This window comes from Momordica charantia, assembly GCF_013281855.1.
Source record: "Momordica charantia cultivar OHB3-1 chromosome 7 unlocalized genomic scaffold, Mcharantia_2.0 BLBB01000007.1, whole genome shotgun sequence".
NCBI lineage: Eukaryota > Viridiplantae > Streptophyta > Magnoliopsida > Cucurbitales > Cucurbitaceae > Momordica > Momordica charantia.
Window position 1 is genome coordinate 7,360,611 of NW_028275165.1, and position 18,685 is coordinate 7,379,295.

The window sequence follows — 18,685 nt, forward strand, 5'->3', positions numbered from 1 at the left end:
AGACCAATATTACATTAGTGTTCAAGATGCATAGAATTTTCTTTTTTTGTCTAATGGCTTTATGCTCAATTTCCAAAAGAGCAATTCAATAACCAATAGGTCATTCCTTACAAACCACTAGCCATTTTTCACATTGAATTTGAAAAAAAATAGTTGCCACAGCTGTTAGTTTTCCATTTTTTTTTGGGTTTCTTTTTCTCTGCAATTTTCATCTTTCTTTCCATCTTTTTTCACCATCTAAAATAGAAAACTTGGATTTCATACATTTTCACTTTTCTTTGTTTAATCCTACCATTTTAATGACTCGTCTGTGGAATCAAATGACAACTCTAGGGATGAATAACGACTTGTCTACCAATTTTTAATTTTGATTTTATTTCTAATTTTGATTCCAATATTATCAAACAATTTTGGCACACAAAACAAGTAATGTTAGTAGCTAATAAAATAATTAGTGTGCAAATTTAGTAGAGCAATCCCATCATGGAGAGAATTTTATGGTGGCTCGGCAATGCCTACTTCACTTTCCAACCCTCTTACGATTCTTTTGTCTGAGGCTAATGAGAACTCCAACAATCTTTTTTACTTGTTCAGAATCCATCCAATTTCATTTTCAAGACAATAGAAAAATATCTTAAAGTAGGTTAAATGTTGCAAGCATCGCATCAAGCAAGTGTCTAAAAATCAAACTTGTCTCTCACACAATGAGAAAAATTTGAGACCTTTGGAGTAGAGAGAATAAAATTTCCAAGATTTGGAGACCAAAATCAAGAGCATGGGAGCTGGATTGGATTTTTTCCACTAAGTTGCTTGAGGAAGAAGATGATATTAGGTTTAAATGATGATTTAGAGTAGACTGAAAGTAGGCCATTAGATCTAAGTGAAATAGATGAACGGTAGAGATTTAATGGAAATATAAGGAAGAAAAAATGGCTAAAAAGGAGGGAAAAAAGTTAGAATTGGCTGAAGAGAAAAAGATCCACTCGTGCGACTATAAAAAGGTGCGCCTGGAGAAGGGGCATGCTAGCACCACGTGTCGCAAGCTTATTCGCTAGATTCAATTTCTTAATTTTTTAGAAGGCCCATTAAAAAGATATGTTGTGTTGTATTGGATATGTAACCTATATGTCATAGTCATATTTTATGGTATTTATGATAATATGCTATATTAGTATGTAAACATGTAGTATATGTTTGCTGGAATGTAAAACATAACAAAGCTCCAAAAATTAAATATATGATGTATATATTTGGTGTAATAAAATAGTTAGTAACTTGATTTTGTGTATGAACTCGGTTAGTAAGGATTTGAAGTTTCTTGGTTAGGGGTGAGCATATAAGACCAAAAAATCGATCCAATCGATCAAAACCGACCGAACCGATAGTGGTCGATCAGTTTGATTAAAATTTAGGCCGTGGTCGATTTTATTAAAATAAAAATCGAATTATGTCAGTCGGTTTGGTCAGAAAAGTAATTTCCGACAAACCAACCACGTATTTTTATTTATTTAAACAAAAAGAAACACAATGTAGTCTAGTGACCCTTTAATGGAGGCTGGTTTTTCAGGCTATTAACATTCTCTTCTCTTTCATTTTCTCTCTCCCCTCTACTCTCCCCTCTATTTTTTTCTCCAGGTCTCTCACCACTCACAACCTTACTTTGTGCTTTTTCCTCCTACTCTCTGGCGGCGCAACCCACTCCACGGCGGCACAACCACCCTCTTCTTCTTCGTCTACCCACTTCTTAGTTCCTACCGGCACATCCTACCTTCAACATCTTCTTCTTCCATTTCTATATATTTTTTTTTCTATTTTTTCTTCTTCCACCCTTCCTCTTACCCAAACCGATCAAAACCGACCAACCGTCGGTGTAGCTCATCGGTCGGAATCCTGGAGCCTTCTAAAACCGACGAGCTCCGACCGACGGAAACCGAATATGTCGTTGGTCGGCGTCGGTTTGAGTCCAAAACTGACTTCGACCGAACGATGATCACTTCTACTCTTGGTCATACTAATTTAGAGGTCTCGAACCTTGGGCTGGAGAACGAAGCTCCTACTTCCAGTTATAAAAAAAATATTATTGAATATACAATAATGTAATAGTAAAAAGTTTAATATCCGTATGAAACATATTTATTGGGTTAATATTTTGCTGAAGGAACCTAACAACCATTAAACAACATTGTATGTTGATTTAAATATGTCGACAATCCAAAACACATTGTTGATTAGGGGTGTACATCGGTCGGTCAAGACCAAAATCCCCTTGAATGACATATGGGAGGAACATAAGGAGATAAATCGCGTCAATAAGGGAGCAATTAAAGAAAAAATTGAAAAAAGGAAAAAGAGGAGAGAGAAATCAACCTCATTGAAGGAGAATTTGATGACAAAAATGAAAAGGAGGAAAACAGACGGTAAATGATTTGTTTTTTAATACATATATATCAGTCGATCAGTCGGTTTTAGTCAGATTTATAGTAATCGATCGATCAGTCGATTTTGTAAATACACAACCGATCGACCGTTAATTGTAAATGCAAAACCGAGAATTTAACAAAAACATCATGGGAAATCTATAATGTTAAAAGAACTGGAATCAAAATTATTAAAAAAAAGGTGAGAAAGATAGCGGAAAGGACTTAACGTATGTATTATTTTGGTGAAGATAGATGTGAAATAACAGAAAATGGAGCGTGTTGGCGAAGTTGAATGGGTATTGGTGACGAATGCAAAATGAAGTTGACGAAGATATAGAAGAACAACGAAAAAATGAAAAAAAGAAAAGCTGATTTTTTTTTTATGAAAAGTATCGTTGGTTATGGGTTCGATTGAAGTTTTCTTATTTCGATTTATGTGTTTATTGTTCTCTAACTTGAGTGACTGGTATATCAAGCATTGAACCGAGAGCGACGGGAACAATGTTTAGAATTTGGGGTTCTTACTTATACATTAACGATAATAGGTTCATCGAGAGCTAGTTTGTTAACACAGAGCAATGGGATATGCATCATCGAGAGCGAGAGAGGGAGATGACAATAGCGAGAGAAAAAAATAAAGACTGCAAGACCGAGAGCAAGATTGAGACTGAGAGTGAGACATATTACATAGCTTTTTTTTTTTAATAATTAATTCTTTCTTTCGTTGAAGCATGCTTGAATAGGACATACTACATATTTGTGTGAACAGAATGTACTACATATACTAATTTTGAATTATGAAATACATTGGTCAAACACCCTTGAACGTTACGACTTGAACAACATTTATAAGAAAATAATTGCACAAGGGAAAGTAAAATTAATTGGGAGAATTAAAATATAAAAGGTTTTAGAAACTTAGCACACTTACGGCTACCATGCCCGTAATGCTTGCAAACGAGCCTCCAACACTGCGACTGTATTCTTTGAGTTCCTTTTTCTCTTCCTCATACCAGTCTCCCCGTTCACACTCTTTGTTCACCATCCTTTCGAGGATCGTACATCGTTCTTTTTGCACGCGTAACTGGTATTGCGTCGAGTACAACAACTGCCTATTCTTGCGATGACTTTTTTTCTCATCATCCAACTCAACCATTGTAAGATCTTCAAATGCACTTTCTCCCTGTGATGACGATGCAGAACTCTCATTTCTACGGCCAGTCTCTTCAGACATTTTCTTTATATCTATTAGGTATAGAAGATAAGATAAGAGGAATTATAAAGTTGGTATGCATATGTATGTTATATATAAGACGAAGAAGAGTGTGAAAGTCATATTTATTGAATGTGGTTAGGTGAGCATTAAATTGGGGTAATGGCATGTCAGCATTTTGAAACACAATTAGTTAATTGTTGCACGGTTCTAGTAATTAGGAAGTTCAAAGGTGTTTTCAAGATTAAGAGCGATAGCAGTATATGATGCAAGTAATTTTGAATTTTAATAAAACTGTAACTAATAATTCATAATAGATGAGGAACTTATAAAATTACAATGACACGATAGTAGATCGAAAGCAAATAAATGGAGAGGGATCTCGACAGCATTTACCCTCACAGGGATCGCAAATAGGTTTCCAATTTCGCGACTCTATCTACGAGTTGTCTTTTCTCTATATTGCATCGGTGTTCAATGTCGCACTCTTCTTTACCATTGTTTCAAGCAAGGAACATGTTTTTTTGGCCGCCCTCAATACGAAGCGTGTGTTGTTGAGTTTATGTCGAACCGTACGAATTTATACCTTTAGTTCTCGAATTTCCTCCCCCGCTTCTGTAATCTAAGCACAGTAGGATCCAAATGAGAATTTTCTCCAATTGATGAATATAGAATTAATAGTGGACTTGTTGCCTCCTGAGATGACATTTCTTTGTTGCAGGCCAAATTTCTTACAAGTTGTTGAGGGTGATATAACGGAAAGGTTAGAATAATTTCACAATCGGGTTCCCAAGTATTGTTATATATAAGAGGAATAAGATGGATGGTTCGTAAGGTACATTAAATGTAAGTTTTAATATTGTTGAGGGTAAAATCGAGCAGGACACGTGTTTACACCTGCGAGGCACGGGACCATAGGCCGTTACACGTCGTACTCTGCGATGGCAGGAGGGCGTGCCTCCACTCCCACGGTACGGGGAGCAGGCCGAGTATTACGACTTGCCACCTGCAGGAGACAAGTTTCAGGCTCGCAGGCGGAGATGCAACCCACCCATTGTCGGGGGCATAGACTCCCGACAGGCACCGTACTATTTGGGGCGTCCTTGCCATCCCCAACCTTCATCTTTCTTGGTCGGCCATCCGAGCCTATAAAAGGGAAGAACCCTCACCTTCACCAGGTAAGTGAAAAACTTGTCACTAACACTAAATGTGTCTTTTCCTATTTCCTACTCCGATTTCTAACTTGAGCATCAAAGTATATTAGGCGGGACACCGCATCGACATCGAGTTTTTTCGTTGTAGGCTCATTTGATCCTTGGTGAAGCTACTCGTCTGAGGGACACATGGACCTCTCCAAAATTTGCCATCAATAGATATAGTAATTGCATGAGGGAACGAATCGACATTTCATTTTTGTGTATGTGCGTTTGTCATGCGTTTGGAATCTGAGAGGTAACTACTGTATCAATACAGCGAAGAGACGGAAGCGAGAGCGAGATACGTGGCAGTGTTCACAAAAAAAAAAAGAAAAAAGAAAAAAAACATAACCATATATGAAACTGGATTGGAAGGACACAACGCATGAGATACATGACAGGGTTCCAAAAAAGTATGATCTTAATTTATTACTACTATACCCCAAGACTTGGAAACGAGTGTCTAACGATGTTACCAAATTTTGGAGCTTCCTTTTCTCATCTTTTAGTCGTTCTACCCGAGGGGTCACTTCGTTCAGTATCATTTCTATGTAGGTACATGTTCCCTCTAACCCAACAATGCGGACCTCGGTGTCGGATAATTGACACCTCATAGCCTTCAACTCGTTTTTTTAGTATGTCAACTGTGTAGGATCTAATGGCAACTCTATTTGGGGGGAGGGTGGGTGAATAAGGTTGCTTACCACTTTTTAAAAATTAAAAATAAATTCAAGGTAATGAACAATTATACAATCAATAAAAGAAGAATAACAAGAAGAGGAAATATTGAACAAAATATTTAAGTAAACCTATATGCAATCTACCAAGATTCAACGTAGATAAATACTGAATTTAAAAGAGAGAGGAGAAGAGAGTGGTGACACTAAGAATTTTTATAGTGGTTCGGAAATTCCTACTCCACTCCCCAAGACTTCTTCTTGGGTATTTTACTACAGTGGTCCTCTTAACGGGTGAGATCCAAACCGATTGACCCTCTTTTTGTCCTAGGCTAAAGAGAAACCCAAAATCCTTTTTACTGGTTCAGGATCCAACCAATTTACTTTTCTCACAACCCAAGGTGTACCCACGCCTTAATACAAAACCCAATTTGAAAATAAAGAATTCAAAAACAAAGTGGAATAAACAAATTTTGCACCAAAGTAATGGCTAAAAAGCCACACTTTAATGAATCTCTCACAAAAAATGAGCAAGTTATGTGTAGGAGAGAATGAAGATTTTGCAAAAGTTGATAGGAGAATTTGAAAACAAATGATTTTGCTTTGATAGTTGGTGTGTAGAATGATGAAATTTGGTGGCTTTAAATAGAGTTTCTATGATGAATTGCGGCCATTGGATTTAGGGCAATAAATGATGAATGGTATAGATTAAGATGTGAGGTAAGGAAATGAAATGAAAACATAATTATGGTGATTAAAAGAAATTAGTGGAGATTGAGGAATCATTGAGATTGTGAGTGATTGAGGAGATTGAGAGTGATTGAGGAGATTGAAAGAAATTGGTGGAAATGGATTTGTAGAGATTGAAAGTGCCATATGTTATCTTCTCATTTGTTCGATTGTTGGATGCCCGTCAGCATAAGTATGTCCTCTTGATGCCACATGTTAGCGATCGAATTGTCTATGTCACCCACCATGTAGAATTTGTCCACTTGTCCATGTCACTCGCCACGTAGCATTTTTCTCCTGACTTGTTTTGACCATAACTTCTTCGTTTAAACTCCGATTTGAGTGATTTGATAGGCATTTGTTTTATCTTTTCGAGCTTTATGCTATGGGCACTTTGAAACACTCAAATTGTTAGTTTATACTTGGTTTGTGATCATCAAAATATTTGGTTTGATTGAAGCCATAAAGCTAACAATCTCCCCCTTTTTGATGATGACAAACCACTAAAGAAAACACATTCTCAAAGTGGCTATATTCCCCTTTTGTTATTATAAAAAAAAAATTTCATGAAATTCAGCTCCCCCTTAATAAGATAATTATTACATGGTAAAAAAAATTCTCCGCCTCAATCATACATACAAAAAAATTCTCTCCCTAACAAATACGTTTAGACAATTAAATGCGAATGATGCCAAGTGCAAGTCTATTCTTACAAAATGCTTATCCATTTAATGGTTTAGTAAGAATATCTGCTACTTGTTTTTCAGTGTAAACATAATTATATTTCCATTTTACACATGTTCTCTAAGAAAATGATGTCGGATATCTATATGTTTTGTCTTAGAATGCTGAATGGGATTTTTAGTTAAATTAATTGAACTAGTATTATCACAAAAGATTGGAACATGTTAAAAATTTAAACCAAAACCACGTAATGTTTGTTTCATCCATAAAACTTTAGAGCAACAGGTAGCAGCAGCAATATATTCAGCCTCAGTAGTAGATAATGCAACAAAATTTTGCTTTTTACTAAACCAAGACACTAAAGAGCTACCCAAAAATTGGCAAGTTCCACTAGTACTCTTCCTATCAGTTAAACTACCAGCAAAATCAGAATCGGAATAAGCAATTAAATCAAGAGATGCATTCTTAGGATACCATAAACCTATGTCAACAGTTCCAAGCAAGTATTTAAAAATTCTTTTAATAGAATGAAAGTGTGACTCTTTAGGACATGATTGAAATCTAGCACACATGCATACACTGAACATAATATCCAATCTACTTGTAGTTAAGTAAAGCAAGGATCTGATCATACCTCTATAAGCTTTTATATCTACATTTTTACCTTTTTCATCTTTATCAAGCTTTGTAGTAGTGCTCATTGGAGTCTTTGCTATTTTGGTGTTATCGAACTTGAACCTCTTGAGCAGATCTTTGTATATTTTTCTTGATTGATGAAGATTCTCTCGTTAAGTTGTTTGATTTGAAGTCCAAGGAAGAACTTGAGTTCTCCCATCATGCTCATCTCAAACTCACTGTGCATACACTTAGAGAATTCTTCACATAATGAAAGTGTTAGTAGCACCAAAAATAATATCATCTACATAAATTTGCACTAACAAAATATTATTTTCTTTGGTTTGAATAAAAAAGTGTAGTGTCAATAAGTCTCATTTTAAAACCTTGTTCAAACAAAAATTTACTCAAACGGTCATACCAAGCTCTAGAAGCTTGTTTAAGACCATAAAGAGCTTTCTTTAATTTATAAACATGATTTGGAATTTTCAACACTTTCAAAACTAGGAGGTTGTTCAACATATACTTCTTCCATTATAAAACCATTTAAGAAAGCACTTTTAACCTCCATTTGATATAAAGTAAAGTTCTTATGAGATGCAAATGCAAGCAACATTCTAATTGATTCAAGTCTAGCAATAGGAGCAAAAGTTTCCTCATAATCTATTCCTTCTTCCTGACTATATCCTTGTGCAACTAGCCTAGCTTTATTTCTAACAATATTACTAAACTCATCCATTTAATTTCTAAAAACTCATTTAGTACCGATAACAGGATGATCAGTAGGACGTGAGACTAATTCCCAAACATTGTTTCTTTCAAACTAATTTAACTCATCTTGCATAGCAATTAACCAGAATTCATCAACTTCAACTTCTTTAAAAGACTTTGGTTCAATTTGAGATACAAAAGCAACATTATTTAATGCATTTAAAGAAGATCGAGTTCTTACCCCTTGGGATACATCACCTATAATTTACTCCTTCAGATGGTGAATTGAGAAACTCCAATCCTTAGGAAGGGTTTCCTCTGGCACTTGTTGAGTCTCATTTACTAATAGCTTCCAAGTTATTATCTTTAAAGTTCAAATTCTCAAAAGACATTTCTAACTCATCACTAGCTGAAACTTGATTAGCAGTAATATGAGATTCATCAAAAACATCTATTGACTCTTCAACTACAAAGGTTCTTTTATTAAAAACTCTATATGCTTTACTACATGCTGAATATCCTAAAAATATGCCAATATCAGTTTTTGATTCAAACTTTCCAATTTTCTCTTTATTTTTCAAAATAAAACATTTGCAACCAAAAACTTTGAAATAACTGATATTAGGAATTTTATCATTAAAAAGCTCATAAGAGGTTTTATTCAAAATTGGCCTTATTAAAACACGGTTCATCACATAAGAGGCAGTATTAACAGCTTCAGCCCAAAAATATTTTGCTAAATTATACTCATTTAACAAAGAAGTAGCTAATTCTTGCAAAGAGCGATTTTTCCTTTCTACAACACCATTTTGTTGTGGTGTTCTTCGAGAAGAAAAATCATGAGAAAAACCATTTTCATCACAAAATTTTTCAAAAGCTGCATTGTCAAATTCTCCTCCATGATCACTTCTAATTTTTGAAATCATAAAACCTTTTTCATTTTGAATTTTCTTTGAAAAACTAATAAATGCTTTTATGGCCTCATCCTTATGAGATAAAAATAAAACGCAAGTAAACCTTGAAAAATCATCAACTATAACAAAAGCATAATGTTTTCCACTTAGACCTGCAACTCTAGTAGGTCCAAATAGATCCATATGTAATAGTTGCAAAGGCCTAGAAGTAGAAACCATTTTCTTTGCTTTATAGGATGACTTAGTTTGTTTACCCATTTGACATGCATCACAAACTTTGTCTTTTTCAAAATTTAATTTTGGAAGACCTCGAACAAGAGATTTCTTGGAAATATTTGAAAGCAGATACATGCTAACATGACCTAATCTTCTATGCCACAACCAAGAATCATCATGCATAGCAGACAAACATTTATTAGCAACTGGGTAGTTATTCAATTCAATAGTATAAACATTTTTATCTCTATTTCCTACAAACAACTTTTGTCCATCACAAGCATTTTCAATTATGCAATTTTTTGTTGGGTATTTTGTCCTAAAACTCGTAGTTTGTAAATAGTGAACATTAATGTGAGGTTATTCAGACAAGTGTGTTAAATGAAAGTGAATTTGTTTTTTTTAATAAATCCAATAAACTACGAACCCTTGGCTATTATAATGAGTACTTGAACTTTATGTGGAGACCTAAACTAGATCAAGTTCAAGTAAATAGCCTAAACAGTCTATAGTACATGGATCAAGTTGGGTACTTTTTCATAGAGACACTATTGAATACGACCCGCTTTATGATTGTTACAAATGTTGTAAGGTGTCATAAACGAAGTGATCCTGATTCGTTCATGTAGAAACATGTGAGCGGGGGTGTTCTACACAATGAGATTGTGTAAGATTGACCCTGAAATAATCACTGTTACGTATTAACACCGTTTATGTATAACACTGATTAATTTCGTTAATCGATGACCTAGATAACTTGATCTAAATCCTGAGGCATCTATGAACTCCTATTTATTCAGGATTCTCTCTTGATCTGTATAGGTGAGAGTAAGCTCATTAGCATTGCTCAATATGCCTCCCATTTCAGGGATAAGACTGGGTAGATAGCTGGGGACATAGAATTAGCAAGACGAAATTCACTCCTACCCGATTTAAGGATAGTAGAAAGGTTGTTCCCTTAAAGGCTGATCCTAGGTCTTGAATAAGGGGCCCCATCTTCTCACTGGCCCGAGAGAAATTGGATTTAGTGATTTGATCCTAAATCAATTGTTCATTAGAGAGATAGTGATACTTAAGGAGAAAAGATGTAACTCAGGGGTAAAACAATTTTTTTGACCTAGATGAGGTTACGAACGACCTGTGAAGGATCAACTTACCGATGACGGTTATATCGAATGGACACAAATATATCTACAGTGAGGGGAGTGCATCTACATGCTATAGTGGACAGTCCTGTTAGTTAACGAATGTTGATTAACTAAGTTAAAGAGTTTGACCGGTTAGTCTCGAATCGTTGGAGCCCATGATCTGTAGGTCCAACGGGTCTCCATGCTAGCTCATAAAGGATAAAATTGATGAATTAGGTGAAGCAAAAATTTGAAGTGTTCAAATTCGGTTTTTAAGGGAATATTGTATTTTATATGAGATATAATATATAATTTAATTGAGAATTAATTATTATGGAGAGTATGACTTATTTAAATTAGTTTTAAATAAGTTTAAAGCATGAAAAAGAGTTGTAATTTGATTAATGTGATTAATCAAGCTTAGGTGTCAAAGACCAATTAATATGAGATATTAATTTGGCTTGGTTTTTGTTTTAATAGAAAATTGATATTTCAATTTTTGTTTTTATAAAAATTAGTTTTATAAAAGTTTTATTTAAAAAATCAAAGTTGGATTTTCCCACTAACTAGTGGTTTTTGAAGTGTTTCTTCAAGGCAACGACACCTATCTTTTACATACTAGTGGGGTTTGAAGTGGAAGACATGCAAGGATTGCATTTGGTCTTTATATAGGTAATGAAGATCACTTGGAGAAGGCTAATGCTTCATTGCATAAGTGCAGAATTTTTCCATTCAAATTTCTATTGTCTTCTCCTAGCCATTAGTGTTTTCCCTTTGCTTTCACTCAAAATTCGGTCCCACAACCGTGTTCATAAACCCGAGGATAGCACGGATTTGCCGTTGGTGGTCCCATTGAGTTAGGAGAAGACGTTATTGTGGAGGTCTTCAAAGGTATAAAGTTAATCACTTTCTCTTTACCTTTTTCATCATATTTTCAAACATGCTTATTTTAGTTAAATTGCTTCATTAAGTGTATTATGATCCTTAGCTTCCGCTGTGCATGTCTAAAGTTTTATCATTTTTATCATTAAATACTACTTTATAACCTTTATCACATAATTGACTAATACTTAAAAGATCATGGTTTAAGCCATCAACAAGCAACACATTCTCAATCATAAATTTTGAACCATTACCTATGTTACCTTTGCCAATGATTTTACCTCTTTTATTATCGCCAAAGGTAACGTATCCTCCATCTTTCACTTATAGGTGTGTTAATTTTGTATGGTCTCCGGTCATGTGCTTTGAACATCCACTATCCAAGTACCACTTGTTCTTTATTGATATCAAACATACCTATAAGAAATATGATATTCAAGATGTAACTTTAGGTACCCAAGCTTGTTTGGGTCCTTGAGGGTTAGGTTAGTAAGCAAAAATTTAGGAATCCATCTCTTTTCATTTAATGCACCATTTTTATTCAAGTTACAAGCATAAAGTTTATGACCAAGTTTTCTGCATGCATTGCAAACAGTAGTAGACATTGAGGTTTATTTAACAAAGTAGTTCACAATTTTCTTTTGTTTTTGATGAGGTTTATAGCCTAAACCACTTTTATCAAAGATAGCTTGTTGTTTTCCCATCATCATGTCTAAGTTTTTTTTTACCGTTTGTAAACTTTAAAAGAGTAGATGATATATCTTTATTTTTCACTTCTAATAATTTATACTCCTATTTCAAAGCATGCAAATTTGACTTAGACATAACAAGATCTTTTCTAAACATCTAATTTTCTTTATTTATCCTATCATGCTTAACTAATAAATCATGGTTCTCATGAGATAGCTTAGTATTCTTATTTTTAAGAGCTAAATATTTACTACATAATTTTTCAAATTCTTCTTTAATCTCGTTGTAAGCATCCATAAGCTCATCAAAAGAAGGATTTTCAAAGCATACCTCGCCGTCGTCATCTTCATCTCCAAAAGCCATGAAACAAAGATTAGCTACTTCCTCTCCACTTTCAGAATCACTTCCTTCATCACTTTCATCCCAAGTAGCTTTCATAGCCTTCTTGTTTCTCCTTGAAGATGATTTACATAGTAGAGGGCGTTTAGATCTTACATGTCCAGCCTTTTTGCACTTGTAGCAGATGATGACGTCTCTAGTGCTATTTTCTCCTTTAGCATCTTGACAGTTGGTTTTCTTTGGAAAGTGCCTCTTCTTGAAATGCTTCTTGAACCTCTTGGATAAGTAGGCAAGTTCTTCCTCACTTTCAAAAGCCCATTGGAACGATGTAGACTTTATGCCAAAGTTTTCTTCTTTTTGACGTCCTCTTCCATATTACCTTTCATGATTATCTCATGCGTCATGAGAGATCCAATGAGCTCCTCCAATGGAAGTTTTGAGAGATCCTTCGCTTCTTGAATTGCTGTCACTTTGGGTTCCCAACTTTTTGGTAGAGATCTTAGAATCTTTCTCACGTTCTCAGCTGTAGTATATTCTTTTCCTAAACCTTTCAAAGCATTAACAATATTCGTAAATCTAGTAAACATCTCAGTAATAGACTCGTTAGCATCCATTTTAAAGAATTCATAATTATGAACAAGCATGCTAATTTTCGACTCTTTTACTTGATTTGTTCCTTCATGAGTTACTTCAAGCATATCCCATATTTCTTTAGCAGAGTTACATGTAGATACTCGATTAAATTCATCAGCACATGAAGCACAAAACAAACAATTCATGGTTTTAGCATTAATTGATATTTTTCTTTTATCATCATCATTAAACTCATTTTCATTTTTAGCTACATCAACATTCTCAACTTTCTTAATAGGAATAAAGGGACCTTTAGAAACAATTTCCCACAAGTTATAATCAATTGAAATCAAATAAATTCTCATCCTAGTTTTTCACCAAGTATAATTATTTCCATCAAAAAGAGGTGTTCTAGTGGTAGAATGACCCTCACTAAATTCATTAACCCCAATGTTTGCCATAAGCTCAAACAATTATGTTTCAAGAAAAGTTTCAAAGAAAATAAATTTAGAATCAAGAAGGGTTAACTTTCAAAGATATTAAATTTCAAAAATATTTCAAAGATTTATTCTAAACAAAATAAATTTCCAAGAGTGAAGAAAAAAATAGTTATTAAAACTCAATTTTTGCGGAAAATTAATTTCTAGTAAAATCGGCTCAAAAACTCAAAATTTCAAACTTTTCTTCTAATATAGAAAAATCCAGATTTTAAAAATAGAAATAGTTTTTAAAAAGATGGAATTTTGAAGAATGAAAAACAAATCTGAGCTACCTGCTCTGATACCAATTGTAGGATCGAATGACAACACTAGAGACGGGGTGAATAGAGTTGCTTACCACTTTTTAAAAATTAAAAATAAATTCAAGGTAATGAACAATTATGCAATCAATAAAAGAAGATTAACAAGAAGAGGAAATATTGAACAAAATATTTAAGTAAACTATATGCAATCTACCAAGATTCAAAGTAGATAAATACTGAATTTAAAAGAGAGAAGAGAAGAGAGTGGTGACACTGAGAATTTTTATAGTAGTTCGGAAATTCCTACTCCACTCACCAAGACTCCTTCTTGGGTATTTTATTGCAGTGACCCTCTTAACGGGTGAGAACCAAACCGATCAACCCTCTTTTTGTCCTAGGCTAAAGAAAAACCAAAATCCTTTTTAGTAGTCCAAGATCCAACCAATTTATTTTTCTCACAACCCAAGGTGTACCCACACCTTAATACAAAACCCAATTTGAAAATAAAGAATTCAAAAACAAAGTGGATTACACAAAGTTTGCACCAAAGTAATGGCTAAAAAGCCACACTCTAATGAATCTCTCACAAAAAATGAGCAAGTTATGTGTAGGAGAGAATGAAGATTTTGCAAAAGTTGATAGGAGAATTTGAAAACAAATGATTTTGCTTTGATAGTTGGTGTGTAGAATGATGGAATTTGGGGGCTTTAAATAAAGTTTCTATGATGAATTTTAGCCATTGGATTTAGGGCAACAAAGGATGAATGGTATAGATTAAGATGTGATGTAAGGAAATGAAATGAAAACATAATTATGGTGATTAAAAGAAATTGGTGGAGATTGAGAAATCATTGAGATTGTGAGTGATTGAGGAAATGGGGAAAAATTAGTGGAAATGGATTTGTAGAGATTGAAAGAGCCACATGTCATCTTCTCATTTGTTCGATTGTTAGATGCCACGTCAGCATAAGTATGTTGTCTTGATGCCACATGTCAGCGATCCACTTGTCCATATCACCCACCATGTAGGATTTGTCCACTTGTCCACGTCACCCGCCACGTAGAATTTTTCTCCTAACTTGTTTTGACCATAATTTCTTCGTTTAAACTCCGATTTGAGTGATTTGATAGGCATTGATTTTGTCTTTTCGAGCTCTACGCTATGGACACTTTGAAACACTCAAATTGTTAGTTTATACTTGGTTTGTGATCACCAAAATATTTGGTTTGATTGAAGCCATAAAGCCAACAAACTGAGTAATGATAAGAGCTTCGTAATGACTTTCAATATAAGACGATGACGATTAAATGGTTATTGGACTGGTTGCCTGGTTCGACATCGCTTTGTAAGGCTACGTATGTAAAATGAGAAAAAAGATTTGAAAATTCGGTTGTGAAGTGTTGGTGGTCACTTTCAGGTTTAATAAGAAAGAAATGGATTGTAGGAATATATAATAGATGAGGAATTGGATGATAAGAACATGTAGTTCTTATTATTGAGAAAGAAACGAGAAAGTGGGGAAGTGTATGTTTCATTCAATGATGCTACATATTTATACACACTATAAATCTAAAAATAGACTCAACTAATTCCACATAAAAGGCAACTACTTCACAACCAGAAGAATAGTAACCTACCTAGTTGATTTGACTATAACAAAAAATAACCCTAACAACTTCCTAGAAACTAGGACTTGGACTAGACAAATTGAAAAACTAAAAGAATCAAACTTGTAATTTGAGTTAACTTACATTCTTCTCCTAACTCAAATACTACAAACACCCAACTTGCTCCTAAGAGCTTGAAAACGACACACTAAACGACTTAGTGAAGATATCTACTATTTGCTCCTCTGAGCTACAATGCACCAACTAAACTTCTCATTCCTTTTGTATCTCTCTAAGAACATAATACTTGATCTTAAAGTGTTTGGTTCTTCCATGAAAAATCGGATTCAAAGAAATAGCTAGAGTGGCTTGATTATCTACAAACACCTTCACACTCTCTTCTTGCTTTAAATGCAAGTCACGTATCAACTTCTTTAACCAAACAGCTTGGTTGACTGCTGCTATTGCTGTAATGAACTCAGCAGCCACTATATCTTGTTTGTTTGAACACCATGAGAAACACCCTTAGCCAAGCTCTTCATATGATCTAATGACCCAGCCTAATCACTATCTGAGTAACCCTACAACTCAAAATTTTCAACCCTACTATATTTGATCCCAAAAGACAGTGTGCCTTTAAGATATCTCAAAACCCTCTTTCCAGCAACCATATGATTCTTACTTGCATAGTGAAGAAATCTAGATAAGACACTTACAGTGTACATGATGTTAGGCCTACTGGATGTGAGATACATGAGACATCCAACTAGACTTCTGTACACATTCTCGTCTGCAGGTTCCTCTCCATCATCCTTCTGCAACTTCTCCTTCTGAATCATCAGAGTGTTCACACACTCTTACACTCCTCCATATTGAACCTCTTCAATATCTCTCTCATGTACTTCTTCTAGCAGAGAAACACTTCATTCTACCCTTGCTGAATCTTCATGCTAAGGAAGTAATGCATCAGACCTAGATCGGTCATCTTGAACACCTTCATCATTTCTTGCTTGAACACCTCTATCTGAATATTATCACTTCCTGTCACCAGCAAGTCATCTACATAGAGAGATACAATCATAATAGCAGTATCTGATTTCTTCACATAGAGTGTGGATTCACTTAAACTCTTTATAAAACCCAAGCTCAGCAAGTGATCATCCATCTTGCTGTACCATGCCCTAAGAGCTTGCTTCAACCCATAGAGAGCCTTCTTCAATAAATAAACCTTTTGCTCTTGCCCTGGTGTGATGAACCCGTCTGGTTGCTTAACATAAATCTCTTCTTCTAACACTCCATTTAGGAATGCTGACTTCACATCTAGTTGATACACCTTCCATCCATGCTGAGCTGACACAGCCAGTAGCATCCTGATTGTGTCCATTCTTCCAACCGGTGCAAAAGTCTCAGAGAAATCAACTCCCTAGACTTGTGCATACCCTTTCACCACTAACCTGGCCTTGAGCTTGTTCACAGAGCCATCTGGATTTAATTTAGTCTTGAAAACCCATTTGACTCCAATCACCTTTCTGTTAGTAGGCTTCTCCACTAGCTCTCATCTCTTGTTCTTCTCTATCATTCTCAGCTCCTCCTTCATTGCCTCTATCCACTTTTGATCTCTTTGAGCTTCTTTAAACCTTGCAGGCTCCAACACAGCTACGCTGTTTCTTTCATACACATCTGTCAGTAGTCTAGTCCCTCTCACTGGTGCATCATCAACTAGTTCATCAGGATCCAGAGAGACTTCTTATTGCTTCACCTCTGCTTCTTCTGTCCAGTCCTACTCCTCATCCTCCAAAAATTGAACGTCTCTACTAATCACCATCTTCTTTGTGTGAGGTTGATAGATCTTGTAGGCTTTGGACACCATGCTATAGCCTACAAAGATGCCTGGTTCTGCCTTCTCACTCAACTTGTCTCTCTTCACCTGTGGAACATGAAAAAAACACAAAGAACCGAACACCTTCAAATTTGTCAGTTTTGGTTTAGTTTCAAACCAAGCTTCATAGGGTGTCTTCTTCTCCAAGACCCTTGTAGGTAGTCTATTCAATAGAAAGACTGTTGTGTTTGCTGCTTCAGCCCAAAACTCATTTGGCAAAGTCTTTTCATGCAACAAGCATCTTGTCATCTCTATAATACATATGCTCTTCCTTTCATTAACTCCATTTTGTTGTGGAGAATATGGAGCAGTGGGCTGATGTTCTATCCCAGCTTCTTCACAAAAGGAATTAAACCTTTGTGATGTATATTTAGTCCCATTGTCGATCCTCACCACCTGAATCTTACAGCCACTTTGATTCTCAACCCATCTTTTAAACTTTAGAAACACTCCAGCTACTTCATATTTCTACTTTATGAAATATATCCAATACATCCGAGTGTAATCATCAATAAAGATAATGAAATACCTGCTACCATTAAGTGAGAGAGTTGGTTGAGGTCCACACAAATTAGTGTGGATGAGCTATAGCTTCTCAGTTGCTTTCCAAACTGACTTCTTGAATGGCAATCTTGTTTGCTTCCCTGTCAGACAAGCTCTGCAGCTTGTTTTCAGCTCCTCCAGAACTGGTACTCCCATTGCCATCTCATTTTTCTGGATATACTGCAATCCCTTCTAATGAAAATGCCCCAATCTTTTGTGCCATAACTCAATGTTATTCACTAGACACTTGAAAGCTATTTGCTCCTTCTCGAATGGATCTAATGAAAAGCTCTTGTGCTGCATCATTATTTCGAACAACTCATTCCCACTGGAATCAGAAATGAGGCACTTCCCGTCTTCAAACAACACTTTAAATCCCTTATCTACCAGTTGACCAATACTTAACAGGTTTTGATCAATCTCAGGAACAAACAACACTTCACCAATCAACTTGGTTCCAGTACAGCTCTCTATTGACACTGTGCCTTCCCCTTTCACTTATAGATACTCACCATTTCTTATCTTCACCCTTGAATGACTTGTCAAGGTCCTTGAACAACTCTTTGTCACTTGTCATATGATTGGTACACCCACTATCAGCCAACCAACCATCACATTGAGTGGCTGATGGGAAACATGTAGCCACAAAGAGTTGATCTTCTTCTTGCTGTACTGCAGCATGTGTTCCTCCTTGTTGTTGAGTTTTGGTACCTTTACAAAACCATTCAATGTGTCATAATAAATTACACCCTCTACACTTCACATCTGGCCTTCTCCAACATCTGAAGTGTGGATGGTTGTGCTTCCCGCAGTGCTTGCATGCACTACTAACATCCTTTGCAGCAAATTCTGAGCTACTGCTGCCACTCGCCTTTTTCCCTTTCCACTTCTTCTCTCTTCCACCTTCTCCTTGCTGCATTCTAGCTT

General features: G+C 35.3%; 1 pseudogene; it reads right to left on the reverse strand.

The window, feature by feature from the left end:
- Positions 1–12,748: 12,748 nt before the first annotated feature.
- Positions 12,749–13,447, reverse strand: LOC148210239 (uncharacterized; annotated as a pseudogene).
- Between the last annotated feature and the right edge of the window lie 5,238 nt (positions 13,448–18,685).